The sequence below is a fragment of the Hemibagrus wyckioides genome, linkage group LG07 (assembly GCF_019097595.1).
Source record: "Hemibagrus wyckioides isolate EC202008001 linkage group LG07, SWU_Hwy_1.0, whole genome shotgun sequence".
Lineage (NCBI taxonomy): Eukaryota > Metazoa > Chordata > Actinopteri > Siluriformes > Bagridae > Hemibagrus > Hemibagrus wyckioides.
Window position 1 is genome coordinate 25247085 of NC_080716.1, and position 15451 is coordinate 25262535.

Sequence of the window (15451 nt, forward strand, 5' to 3'; positions counted from 1 at the left end):
AAAGAGGAAAAGGAAAGAGAGAGAGAGAGAGAGAGAGAAAGTGAGACAGAGAGATAGAGGATGAGAGAAAAGAGAGTGAGAAAGAGAGTGAAAGAGCTAGAGGTACACTCTTCAGTGTTTTACTAGACTATTTCACCTGTTCATGGACACTATAAATGTTCATTGCTGTGGTTATTTTGAATAGCAGTTCTCCAGCCATTGTGTAGACAGACAAATCTACTGGAATTCATAAGCATCCATAATGAGAGTAAAATGGCCACTTTTAAAGTCGTTGTCACGTTCTGCAGATGCATCACGAGCTTACGCCTGCGACCAAACCTGATTTTTAAAGTTCTAATGCAATAAAATAGGTGAAAATTCCGCTGAAATGATTTCACTGACCCGCTCGTGCCCCCTTGAGAGATAAGGGGGAAAAAAAGCAATTGAATTATTCTCAACTATATTCTGTCGGGGCGAATGATTTTATTTAATTTTATGATGGTAATAAACAAACTTTGCTTGCTGCCTGGCAGGCTCTTGCTTTCCTGTCTCCTCTCAGAGGTGGAAAATATAGAATTAAAGAAAGAAAAGCTAATTTAATGCACACGAGACTGTAATGTCATAAAACTTGTTTCGTTGACTCTCGAATCTCATCAAATTTAAACAAATTGAGGTGTCCAAGATGGGTTTTCTCTCGTGCATGGTTAGAATATACTGTTCTTCCCGAAGCCACGCACTGCATCAGCAAACACACTTTGAACGATTCTTCGGGGGATGTACTATATCCTGATGAATTGTGCATTCATCACATACAAGGGGTTCAATATGGCAGAGCAAACGTATGGAGAATTAGATCCAGAGCTGACGCTGCACATGTGCGTATGTAACTCAACGTAAGTCGCCGTGATATCGTGCGACTGAATATCCTCGATACATAATCCAATTACCTGCTGTTCCAGGGCTTTGTTTGTGCAAATGCAACCAGTGTCACAGTACAGAGGGAGAAAAACCGGAGAGATTATTTCCATTGTGAAAGATCTCTGCAGGAACCACAATGCTGTGTGTAGGAAACACTGCCAACTAAACTAAACAATGACTTCACTCTCATGTACTCGCATTTGTTTGGTGAAATAAATAGATCGTGTTAAAGCATACCAATGCATTATTCTATACTGTTCAAGAGATAATGTTTTATATAACACCGTTGCCCCATCACACCCATCGGTGTAGAAGAAGATGTGCTGAACATTTTAATGAGCACAGCTAGAACATACACTATATTGCCAAAAGTATTCGCTCACCTGCCTTGACTCGCATATGAACTTAAGTGACATCCCATTCCTAATCCATAGGGTTCAATATGACGTCGGTCCACCCTTTGCAGCTATAACAGCTTCAACTCTTCTGGGAAGGCTGTCCACAAGGTTTAGGAGTGTGTTTATGGGAATTTTTGACCATTCTTCCAGAAGTGCATTTGTGAGGTCACACACTGATGTTGGACGAGAAGGCCTGGCTCTCAGTCTCCGCTCTAATTCATCCCAAAGGTGTTCTATTGGGTTGAGGTCAGGACTCTGTGCAGGCCAGTCAAGTTCATCCACACCAGACTCTGTCATCCATGTCTTTATGGACCTTGCTTTGTGCACTGGTGCACAGTCATGTTGGAAGAGGAAGGGGCCAGCTCCAAACTGTTCCCACAAAGTTGGGAGCATGGAATTGTCCAAAATGTCTTGGTATGCTGAAGCATTCAGAGTTCCTTTCACTGGAACTAAGGGGCCAAGCCCAGCTCCTGAAAAACAACCCCACACCATAATCCCCCCTCCACCAAACTTTACACTTGGCACAATGCAGTCAGACAAGTACCGTTCTCCTGGCAACCGCCAAACCCAGACTCGTCCATCAGATTGTCAGATGGAGAAGCATGATTCGTCACTCCAGAGAACGCGTCTCCACTGCTCTAGAGTCCAGTGGCGGCGTGCTTTACACCACTGCATCCGACACTTTGCATTGCACTTGGTGATGTATGGCTTGGATGCAGCTGCTCGGCCATGGAAACCCATTCCATGAAGCTCTCTGCGCACTGTTCTTGAGCTAATCTGAAGGCCACATGAAGTGTGGAGGTCTGTAGCGATTGACTCTGCAGAAAGTTGGCGACCTCTTCGCACTATGCGCCTCAGCATCTGCTGACCCCGCTCCGTCAGTTTACGTGGCCTACCACTCCGTGGCTGAGTTGCTGTCGTTCCCAAACACTTCCACGTTCTTATAATACAGCTGACAGTTGACTGTGGAATATTTAGGAGCGAGGAAATTTCACGACTGGATTTGTTGCACAGGTGGCATCCTATCACAGTTCCACGCTGGAATTCACTGAGCTCCTGAGAGCGACCCATTCTTTCACAAATGTTTGTAAAAACAGTCTGCATGCCTAGGTGCTTGATTTTATACACCTGTGGCCATGGAAGTGATTGGAACACCTGATTCTGATTATTTGGATGGGTGAGCGAATACTTTTGGCAATATAGTGTATATGTATTGAAAAAATCTAGCGCTTGGTTAATAAACAGATCCCTTCAGGATTTTGCCACAAAAAATTGAGCAAATTTGACAATATTTTTCGAAATTATAACCAAAATCTGGTGTGTGACGTCATCACAAAATGCATTCAAACAAAAGCCCTTTGTTTCACGTGCATGAAACGTGAGTATAGCTATGATAGAAAGTGATCACATATGTGTCTTTACTGGTCGTGCCAGGTGATTATACCCCTGATCGACACACTCTAGATTAGACTCAGTAGATTTTTAGACTGTGGCTGATTTCTGTCTAGCTCAGTCTGTAGATTCATGCAATGTATTAGTGACCATCATATCACAGAGTGACATGCCCACAAGATCTGGGCTCATATTTTTTTAACAGACATCTAAACTTTGGCCTTTTCAAAGCACAATCAAAATGTCATTGGATGTGACGTCTCAAAGGAACGACCATCTTAGGACACGTACATGGATTTCGAAACAGGAAGAATAGACTGTTCAATGAATGATCTTTTTTTCCAAACACTGATTATGTAATAGTTTCATTATGAAGCTCGTGATAGATAGTTATGAGATTTAAGCCTTCGATCTAATCGAGATTAGCCTTAATTGTTAAGATTGTGTAATAAATCAGTGTAGTATATTTACGTCAATGTATCGTGCACTCATCTGTAAGTAGCTTGGTGAATGCTAGGCTACACTGAGCAAGCAAACACTGCTGATATCAATAAAAGGATTTGAAAAGCAGCAGATTTAAACATTGGTATACATTTCCATTTTACTCATTTGGCATGCACTTTTATCGTTTGAGCTGAACACGAAGAGTCAGGGCCTTGCTTTAGGGCTCAACAGTAGCAGTTGGTAGAATTCACAACATTTCTGTCAGTAACCCAGAGCCACTGAGCTGAGTCACAGTCCTATAAACTGTGTTATTGCTCTTTTACTTCATATATACGGAGGACTGTCGGCCTGCTAAACTTCACCGAATGGTAAATAAGTGAGTTAATGAGGTCTTCATCTGTAAAAAGAATTAGAAAAAAAAAAATCTGAAAAGGGAGCAGTACAGAAGCGATGAGGACGGATTAATAATTCAGTGCTACTCCCCAGAACTACTTATATAACCAAGGACTTTAACATGGACTGTGAATCATATCTTCTAAATCAAAACTCGTCTATAAAATAAATCAGTTTCAGGATGAATGAGAGACATGATAAGACAACAATTTTTGTGCTTCAGAAAAAAATCAGAAGCAATTTAGAAGCAAAATTTTCTTATATATTGATGGAAAATTACAGAACAGAAAGAATGTGACCTTTTATATGAATGATAATGATGAATTATCTACAGTATGTCCAGGGATATGACCTAACCAGGTTAAAAAAAAATTTTGATTCCAGGCTGTATTCCACTGATAATAGAATGGAGGATGAGATGTCGAGACATGGACTCCACAAGAGCTCGGAAGATGTGCTGAGGTATCTGGAGCCAGGTCGTTAGCAGAAGATCCTTTAAGTCCTGTAAGTTGTGAGGTCCGGCCTCCACGGATCATCTCACAGATGCTTAGTCTGATTGAGATCTGGGGAATTTGGAGGCCAAGTCCACTCCTTGAACTCTGTCATGTTTCTCACGTCATTCCTGAACAATTTTTGCAGTGTAACAGGCAGCATTATCCTGCTGAAAGATGACACCGTCATTAGGGAACACTGTTGCCATGAAGGAGTGTATTTGGTTTACAGCAATGTTTAGGTAGACGCTACATGTCAAAGTAACATCCACATGAATGCCAGGAGAGCATCACACTCCTCCACTGGCATGCCTTCTTTCTCATCCTGGTGGCATCTCTTCCCCAAGTAAGTGACCCACATATACCTCCTGGTTGTCCACATGATGTAAAAGAAAACATGATTCATCAGCCCAGGCCATCTTCTTCCATTACTCCATGGTCCAGTTCCTGTAGCTGTGATATTCTGTCTGTCCTGAATCCTTTCTTTCAGAGCCAGCATTAAATCTTTCAGTATATTGTGCTACAGTAGCTTTTCTGTGGCATCAAATGTCTGTGGTTTTAATGTTATGGCTGATTGGTAAACAGTATATTAAACTGTTGTGAAGTTTACATGAGGGATGTGCAAATCCTGTCGCCATTTAAACACTTCAAGCTCATCATATAGTAAAGTTCATCTTCATTAACCTCTTAAATTCTTACCAGCACTACATTACATTATTCCATGGAAGCTCTGAAGTGAAATTCAATGCGATGTCATTATTTTGACTTAACATCTCACAATTTTGGACTGATAACTCATTGTTTTAACGGAATAACGTGTAGCTTTATTGATTATTACATTGAGGCAATAACATAATGGTCAAAGTGGTCATTTTGATGTCTCATATCTGACCACATTTAAGCCGAATCACCATCATTAGATGTACATGTGAATTCATGATCTAATAGATATTAAAGAGATAATACACACAATAACGAAATAATGAGACATTAACTCACATTTCTGAGATATTAAGCCAAAAATAATGAAATAATACCTCAAAGATGTGAGGTGTTCAGTAGAAATAATGACTTAAGTAGCAAGCTATTAAGCTAAATTAATGACAATGATAACTCAAAATATAATGAAATATTAAGCTAAATTAATGAGATAATGAGTTATTAAGCCAAATGAGATAATAACTAAGGAAATTGTGAGCTATTAAGCCAAAATAATGAGATAACTCAAAATATAATAAGATATTGAGTCACATGTATGGGATAATAACTCTAATTTTCATTAATAAAAATTAATGAGAAACTCAAAATACAATGAGCTATTAATGCAAAACAATAAGGTAAAGACTATAAAAATAATTACTTATTAATATGGATAACAACTCACAATATTATGAGCTATAGAGCTGAAATTATGAGATAATAATTCAAAATAATGAGTTTTTGAGCTAAATGAGATAAGAACTAGCTATGAAACTGAATTAGTGAGATGACTTAAAACGAAATGAGCTGCTAAAATGAGATGAGAACTGAGAATAACAAGATATTGAGCAGAAACAATGAAATAACTCAAAGTATAATGAGATATTAAGACAGAAATGAGATAATAACTCGAAAAAAATAACATGATAATAGCTCAAAATACTGTACATTAAGCTACTGAGTCCAAATAATGAGATAATAACAAGCCATCAAGCAGTAATGATGAGATAATAACTCAAAATAACAAGTTATTAAGTAGAAATAATGGCATAACTGAAAAATAATGAGTTATTAAGGCAAGAAGAATGAGATAACTCAAAATATAATTAGTTTTTAAGCAGACATTATGAGATAAAAAAAAAACACAGCGAACCATTAAGCTGAATTAATTAGAAACGATGAGATAATAAATCACAAATATAACGACTTATTAAAAATAACTAAAATGATATAATATCGTGAAATAGTGTGTTATGAAGTCGGGGGGGGGGGGGGTGACATAGCATTTCAATATCATTTTCACACGTTGCAGAGTGTTGTATTATTCAGCATCTACAGTGAATCTAATAAAAAAAGTTATGTAGTTGAGAGAGAGAGAGAGAGAGAGAGAGAGTGAGAGAGAAAGAGAAAGAAAGAGAAGTAGAAGTCTAGACCTGCCAACAGATCCTGATTAAGATTAAGGATTTTTTTTTTTTTTTTTTAGGGTGCTAAAGAACTTTTTCTCCCTAGTCATGTAAAAAAAAACTTAATCCTAGTTATCCGCTTGTTAAAAAAAAATCATCCATTCAGGAAGTTTCAGGCAGATTTTCTTGTCCTCCATGCAGAATTTGCATGTATATATATTCACATACAAATCCTAGCACACTTTCTACAGAATAGGAAGCGATAGCTGAAATCTGTGACCTTCCCATCGGGCTTTCCATGTTGGACGTACACGCTATGTGTTAACGTTAAACACTCACGGAAAGCCGGACGCTTGCGGTTACACTCCGAATCCCAGAGCTGATGAGCACTGTGTGTTTCTCCTGTCTGCTCTCATTAATATGTCTGCTCGGCTGTCAGCGGGATTATGCACTAGCCGAGAGTGTTCTGACTCAGAGCCAGAGGCGTAGACCGAGGGGGGAGCGGAAGCCACTATAAATGGAGACATAGCTGAGGTGACACAAACTTGGCACATACAGAAGACTTTCCAGATATGTCATTAACTGAAGTGATGGTTAGTCAGATAGAAGGCGCTATATCTGAACCGGATGCGCTGCACTTAACAGATTTGGCTAATTGGAGGAAAAAAAAATGTAGCAGCAACAACAAAAAAATTCTTTCTTTATCAAAATTTAGCAGCATTTCTCTGATTAGTATTTTTGAAAATGGTAGCTGTTTAACTTTAAAGGGTATACCTATATAAGCTCTTCATGTCGTGTGACATTTCTAAAAGCTCCTTGCAACAGACTTTCACAGCCGGCTGACAAAACACCTTTTACAAGTGACAGATTTTTGGTGACATCATGACAAAGTCGGCTGTCATAACATGCTATGTCATTTAAACTCCAGACACTGTTACGACACAACCGAACGTCTCCAGAAATTTCTGTCACATGGCATACTGATATCGAAGCTGACATATACAGCCTTCATGAGAGCTGGGGCAAACCTAATTCCTACATATCAGATGTTCTGTTACAGGATGGCTCATGTGCTCTTCTTTAAGGTGACGTTAGGTCACGTTATAACACCATGTGAGGTGAAAAGACATTATGACAATATGCCAGATAGGGGTCATGACATATGACATGCTATAACGTCAGCAGTGATCTGTATCACTTGTCATAGGTCTTATGTCAGCTGACGCCAGTGGAAGAAGTAAATCGTAAATGTCTATGAAGGTTTATGTCATGAAGGGCTTATGTAGCCTTCCTTATCCAGCAAGTGACCTTAGCGTGTAAAAAGTTTGGTACATAAACAGCATCAAAATGTTTTATTTTCCTTTTTCATGGCTTGTTAGCACAAATTCAAGATTAATGTTTTTGCTGATCAACCAATCAGGGTGTCATATTAGAGTCACATGACATTTGTCAACACTGGCTCATTTGTCCATACTGAACTGAAGATAACAACAGCCAGGGCCATTATTCCTAATAATGCAAACAACTGCAGTTCTTATGAGCCTTGGTTTAAATCACAGGACTGACAAAGTACAAGGCTCTTAACCCTCAGTCTGTCTCACTTCTAAGTAAGTTTGGATAACCCACTTGGATTGTAGGTCACGTCTGTAAAAGAGAAGCATATGAGTGGTTCTGTTTTAACAGCTTGAAAAATAAATAATAAGTATCTGATATGTAGGCGTCATGTTTGGCCCTGATGTTCTTTGTCTCGTGGACTTGCTTGAGGGTGTTCACTTGATGTCAATGGCAGGAAAACAACTACTTGTCCATGTTTCAGATAATCAGTTCCGACTCTTGAGAGTCGCAGCCACAGCCTGTAAAAGCAATCGAGGCGTATCATGATGAGCTTCGTACTCATCGCCGGAGTGCGACATGCATGGGAGAGGGTGGCTATATTGGGAATTGTCTACAGCAATTTCGGAGGGAAGAAATCCGAAAGCCCTGGCGTCCGTAACACGACAACGGCGTACGTGCGTACACGTGCGTGCATAGCCGTATACTATATAATTAAATCAAGAATCGAGTCTGGCATGTAAATAATACGAATGATTCGCAATCCCCCTACGGTGCTTGATCAAACTTTTCAGCAGCTGACAGCTTTGAATTCTTGTGGCGTTCTCTCCCATGCTGGTGCCTCCATCTACTATACGTTCCCATATTTTTCCACCGAGGAGTGAAAGGAGCTCCTCTCTGTGTCGTTTCTTTGGCTCAGCTAAGGCGAACCTGCGATAAATCGAATCCATCTCGACACTCTGCTGCTCCAGGAGCGATAAGCAGCCTTAAGCCCCACAAGGCTGAGACATCTGAGGCTTGCCAAGTCTTGGCTAACAATGCATGCGTTTGAATTGCATTAGGTCTGGCCTGATTAAACCCATTTGTGAGGCCAGTCTCGGTGCTCACCGTTCAACAGGAAATAAAGTTAACGCTTCAGATATGCGGAGCCGACCGCAAAAGCCGCGCAGCCTGAAACCCCCACTGCTACTTCATTAGCCATCAATTTGTCACGTGCAGGATTCCAGGTTGGGGTGCGACGAGGAGGGTTTGGCAGGCCAAAAGGGAATAGGCTAACACAAATTATGATCACATTAGCTCATTGTGTGAAATGTCGACACCACTTGCAAACCAACATGCTCTTGGTACCGCTGGCTTTAAATAGTCTCACCATACTGGCTTGATAATTACACATGCAGGATCGGCCCCCGGCGGGTATTTAAATGAACGCCGTTACAGAGTTTTATGGATCACATGACCACAGCTACACGACTCTTAACAATGCACTGTAGTTAGGCAATTAAACGGTTAAGTGGGGAAACAGTGTAATAACTGAAACTAGCAAATGGGATGCAGCGGTTTTGCCATACCTGAATGTGACCGGTGGGAGAACATTACTGCGCTTTTTCCTCTCCAAACTGCTTTCGATGTGAAATCACAACGAGGAAATGCACCACGGTGTACGGCATCAAGAGTGCTCGGAAGACTGTAAACCAATTACTTTACACGCCGGCGTCGCAGACATGCACGAGAGTTTGCTGGAGGAGGATGCTGAGAAGAAGCTATTACTGTAATATTGATGTGCTGTGAGCCTGGCTAGCAACCATAGGCTGAGATTGCCTTCAGAGAGCTCATTAAGTGGGCTTCACTAGGCAGCGTAATTAGAGTCTTGTTCACTTGAAGGGCCACACTCTCGTAGAAACCTCACCGTTATCGTGAGATTCCGTGTTACTGACAGGTCAGCAGTACAATAAGACAAGTGTACAATTAAATTGTTCTGTTTTCGACATGGTGGCATGTAAGAAGAGTTAAAACACAGGAACAAAGATATGTGTATATATACAATACAAAATACAAGCTATTAAATATTTCCACTACAAATTTGTGAATAATATGTATATATATAGTAATAATATATATATATATCGTAATAATGTATAGGTGCCCTCTAATCCACTATTTAAAATGGAAATATCATGAAAATGCTCACGAATGACTAAAGAAGCAGTTTGTAATTTTTACAGCTCCTTTGCTGCCAAGAAGTCTAACTGACCTGCAAAGAAATGACCCCTGAATGACCCCAGTGTCGAAACTGTTTACTGTACATGTGAGCTGAGGTGCTTTGTTCCAGGTGGAGCTCATTTCAGGGCCAGAAAAAAGAATGTAAAAGAATGAAAAAAAGGCAAATCCATTGCATTTGCTGTTGTATTATATAGTTAGCTTTGAATTTAAATGATTGTTAAATCTCCAGAAACACTATTAAAATGTACAAACAGCATCTTTAAGATTTAGATGAGAAGCTTGTCCTACATTTTCTCACGATGACTTGAGCCTCTTTGCCGCTTTGGGAGCTCATGTATAAATGACCCAGCATCCGCAATCAGCTTATTATATTTCATTGAATTGTGTCACGCTGTGGCCTCTTTGCCCTGAAATTCATATTTGTTATTTGTCATGTGATCGTTTGAGGCTTCAGGGAGGGAACGAGACAGCAGCACATTTCAGGACTTTACTGAACATTTTTAGCTCTACAGAAACACTGGCATTTATAAACGACTGAGTTCATTTGTATGAAATCCAGTGTCATTACGTTCGCTCGCTGGAATTCTGGATGAGATAAAGTTAGTGCTCACTGAATGTGGGCCAAAGCTTTCTGCTCTGATGTGAATGCAGTCTGACAGAGTAACTAACTACAAGCACCGCAGAATGTCTGGAGGAATACTGAAGACCTCTGGAATAATAATTATAATATTAAGAAAAATAATAAGAAATACCTTGTACTACTACTGAAAATACTGCTACTATTATTGCTACTAATATTACTAAACACCTTGTACTACCACTACTACTACAAATAAAAACTGCTACTAATAATACTACTAATAACATACTGGTTTTACTATTACTGATAGAAATATTAAACACCATTTAGGAATAAACAATAAAAATACTACTTCTAATAATAACAATGAATACAATACAACTAATAATAATAAAAATAATAATGATTGTAATGATAAAGACAAAAATACTATCGTTACTACTACTACTTACTTATTATATTGCAAATAACAATAAAAATATAAAATAATACTACTAATAATAACAATAAATACAACACGTACTATTCTTAATGATAATAATCATGATAATAATAAAAAATACAAAATACTAGCAATTATAAACTTATAAGATTACTAATAATAACTATAAATACAAAAATAACACTTCTCCAACAACAAATTAAAAATACTATTTCTAGTAATATTAATAAATAAATTGGACTATGGCTACAAATAAAAAAAAATACTATTATTACTAATAATAATAATTAACAGAAAATACAACTACTATTACTACTAGCATTACTACTAAAGCAAATAAAATAATATACAAATACTTCTAATACTATACATCAACAAGACCTATTATGATTATAATGCTAAATACTAGTAACAATAAATATATAAAAATACTACTAATAATAACAGTTAAGAGAAACATACCACTTCTACAACAACAAATAAAAATGCTACTAGTAGTAATAATAATTAAAATAATAAAAACAAACTACTACTACTACTACTATTACTACTAGTATTAATAAATACCTTACTACAAATATACAAACAAAAAATATAAAAATACTACTAATAATAAAAGTAAATAAAAATAATACCACTTCCACAACAACAAATAAAAATACTAGTAGTAGTAATATCAATATATACATTGTACTTCAGCTACAAATAAAAATACTACTTGTAGAAATAATAATAATTATAGTAATTAAAACAAAGTACAACTACTATTACTACTAGTATTAATAAATACTACAAACAAAAATATAAAAATACTACCACTAATAATAAAAATAATACAACTACAAGTACTATTACTAGTAATATTAATGAATACATTCTACTATTAATATAAATAAAAGTATAACTACTACCATTACTACTGCTAATAACAATACTACTACTACTACTACTACTAATAATAATAAAAAGCTCTGTCATGGACTCATCCAGGGTGTATTCCCAGCACATAAAGAAAAGAAAAAATACTACTGCTACTGCTCTTTATTATTAATGAATAATAAAAACAATAAAAACGAGCAATGCTTCAACATAAAGCACGTGCGCTGACACGGCTAGATATAAAAGCTTTTTAGAAATAATCACGTGACCCCCGTGTCAGGAAACCTTACTGAGTCTTTTCAATCTCACCAGGTCATGTTTTTTTTAACTCTAGATTCACAGAGTTCACCTTTGATCTGACGTTAACCGTCATTTACAGTTTGCGAAAACACCGCGGAGCAATAGGAGGAATCATCTGGTGCATTACAGCGGAATAGCTCTGCTAGAAGAAGAAGAGGAAGAAGAAGAAAAAAAAGTGCTTTTCTGACAGCCATATCGAAGGCTGTATGGGAAGCAGGCCCTATAAAACACCATCTGTTCCAGCAGAGCACGATCACACCTCGCACCCTCCGAGAAAGGGAGTGAGGGGAAATGCCATGCCGTACGATGAAGAGAGAAGAAAACGTCCAGGGAAATGAATGAGGGAACGGCGAGGACGTGTTCAGAGCGAAATGGAGAATGATGTATTTAGCAGGGCTGCGATTACAGGAATGGATGAGGAGCAGCTGGATGGGCCAAGCATGCTCGAGATGCTGAATGTCAGCTCTATTAATTCCAAGCAGGTGTTGCCTTCCCCCCCCCCCACCCCTTCTTGTTCTTTCTTTCTTGCCGCCACATTCGGGCGCAGACTCTCTCAGTCACGCCGCTGTATCTTAATCCTCACTTTAGGAGTTCATAATATCGCTGTCAGCTCTGTATTTTCCCCGTCACGACTGCTCCAGTTCTTTAATTCATGACCTCGTATGTCTTTTTCTCGATCTATTCCTTTGACTGGAAAAAGATGTGAGGAATATTCTAACGCTTTGTCTTAACATTTCATCTGCTCGGCCTAATAATTAATGTTGTTCTTCTTTGCGCAAGATTGCTGGCGATTTTTTATTCCTCCTTGAAGACTGCAAACGCTAAACTGCACTTTAGCCCTTTTTGAAAGTTCTTTTATTATTGCGGTAACAATAATACTAATAAAATAAGAACAGTAATAGCTGCTTTTACATAACAAACACCATCATGAAGACGGATCGCTAAAGGTAATACGAGCAACCTAAGACAAATGTAATCCGCAACCAGGACGGACACAAAAGCTGAAAAACAAACAAAAAAAAATTACATTATTTGTCAAGCTGACTTATTATAGTTATTACATTTGGCTCTTTCCTATTATTACTATGGCAAAAGCAACAAACACAATAACGCTAATTACTCTACTACTTCTGCTACTACTACTAATGATAATAATGTAATCATCATCATCATCATCTTGGAGTTTGGGGAATATAATAAGTAATAATAATCAGTATCTCTTGGGTGTTTGAATACACTCATATCTTCGTCGCCTTAGGTGTAATTATTTAATCAGAGACGAGTCTTGTGCTGCTGCTGCTGCTGCTGCTGCTTCTCCTCCACCCTTCTAGCCAGCGCATTCCTCCGCTATGAAGTAACCCTGCCATTCTTTTCACTCGGAACCTTTTTGAATCTGTTTTCATACAGTTTGTGAAGGGTGGCATGGAGTTCTGCCACACCACCAAGCTGTAAACCTCATTTGTACACTTCCAAACATGCTCCGAATGGCAAAGAGTTAATAAAATAATTTTTTCTTATAAAAAAAATCCCTCCGGCTTGATGTGGAGCAGCGGCCAGTGTTCTGAGCTGCCAAAAAATTTCCCAGAGTTGTGCCAAAAGAAACATATACCCCGGCGCTGTCTGAATTCTCGATCCTGATTGGTTAGAATTCATTTTCTAAACAGCCACTCTGACAGCTGTTTCTTCTAATATGTTATTGTTTCTATAGCGACAGCTCGCACCGGGATTTATATAGCAGACACTTCATATAAACAGATTACAAAAAAAAAAATGTCTGTAATTGTTGAAATATTGACGTCTTCTCTTAGAGAATGTTTATTTAACATTTATGGAAGGAGACTCCAGTGTCAGCACTTTAGAGGAAATAGTTTTCTGACACAGAAAAGCCTTCAGGGTCAAAGTGCTTCCACTGTAACATTTAAAACTGCATCTTTTATCTTATTCACTGAAAATGAGAGGCATTTTGTGGGATTGTTTACAATGATAACAGGAACTTGCTTTTATATAAACATAAATGGATAAAACACGGCTCCTTTTTTCACCGAAATGAGAAAATATATATGGGCAAGTTGCTGTGGTACAAGAGAAATAAAACACTTCAGAGAGTTGTTGTTATGTTTAGCAATGATTATTGCTGATTACAGTATATTATTTTGTGTGTGTCGTGCGAGCTGAGATGCTTTTCTGCTCACCATGGTTGTAAAAAAATGGCTGTTTGCATGAGTATCAGCTCAAACCTTCACCGATGAAGCATTTCTACCGCTCACTGGATGCTTTCACAACTCTGGACACTCTTGTGTCTGAAAATCCAACAAGATTCCTAGCAGTTTCTGAAATATTCAAACCAGCCTGTCTCGTTCAGAAATCACAGACATCATTGGGATTTACTCCCTATTCTAATCTTTGATATGAACATTAGTTTATGTACAAGTTCTTATACTAATTAGTTTAGACATTAGACAGCATGCCCTTAAGCATTTAATTCCCTTTATACCACAGCTATTTGCAAACAGTTACAATCTGTTATTTATTTATTTATGAAGAACACATTATGTTTAGTCTCTCTTAAATATAATAAGAGAAAAAAAAATACAGCTTGTCATGTTACTGAAAAACCAGAAAATATTTGTATTTTTCTATGACTGTATATAAAGCACTAACACGAGACACTTCTTCCATGGTAATGCTAAATAAAGAACAAGAAGCCTTTATTATTGGCAGATATACATTACAGCATAGTGAAATTCTTCCTTCGCATATCCCAATTTTAGAAGTTGGGGTCAGAGCATGGGGTCTGCTATGATACAGCACCTCTGGAGTGGAGAGGGTTAAGGGCCTTGCTTAGGGACCCAACAGTGGCAGCTTGAATCCTGACCTTCCAACCAACAACCCAGATCCTTAACCACTTGAGACACCACTGCCCAAATAAGCATCTCCTCATGTTTTTTGTTTGTTTGCACCATGGGTAAACTCTAGAGACTATGGCATGCAAGCGTGTGTGAGAAATTCCCTGGAGGTTCTGAAGTACTCAAACCAACATGTCTGGCTCTGACAACAACAATGTCATGACCCAATCACTCAGATCATTAAGATCTATTCTATCTAATTATTGCCCTTATTCTAATGATGAGCATGAGCTTATACTAATTAGTTGATTTCATGGATAAGCATGGGTACAGGTGTTTCTATTAAATTGGCCTATATATATATATATATATATATATATATATATATATAAATAAAATATTTTCTTTTATTGGATGCCTCTAAGTACACTCTACCCATGGCATCCTCTCACCTTTTTTCGCATATCTTCTCCGTGACCCAATTCTTCAGCACGGCTGTCTGTCAAACTCATTTGTGCTGTCGTGCCCCATCTCTGGAGAGCTGTGCAGCGAGAAAGGGAGAGAGAGAGAGAAAGAGAGAGTGAGAGAGAGAGAGAGAGAGAGAGAGAGAGAGCATAAGACATGCCTTTCTCATTGGCTGAGCCGTCCAGGGCATAAACACATCCAGATTTTTTATGAGGTGGGAGGGAAGACGGCCCGTGCTATTTACACGGTGCGGGAAAAGCATTGTCTCCC

General features: G+C 38.2%; 1 long non-coding RNA gene across 1 annotated transcript in view; it reads right to left on the reverse strand.

The window, feature by feature from the left end:
• The window catches only part of LOC131355704 (uncharacterized), a 65513-nt gene that overhangs the window by 9693 nt on the left and 40369 nt on the right, over nt 1-15451 (reverse strand). The window contains exon 2 of the long non-coding RNA XR_009204901.1: nt 15169-15257. This is a non-coding gene — a long non-coding RNA (uncharacterized LOC131355704). The remainder of the gene's footprint in view (nt 1-15168; nt 15258-15451) is intronic.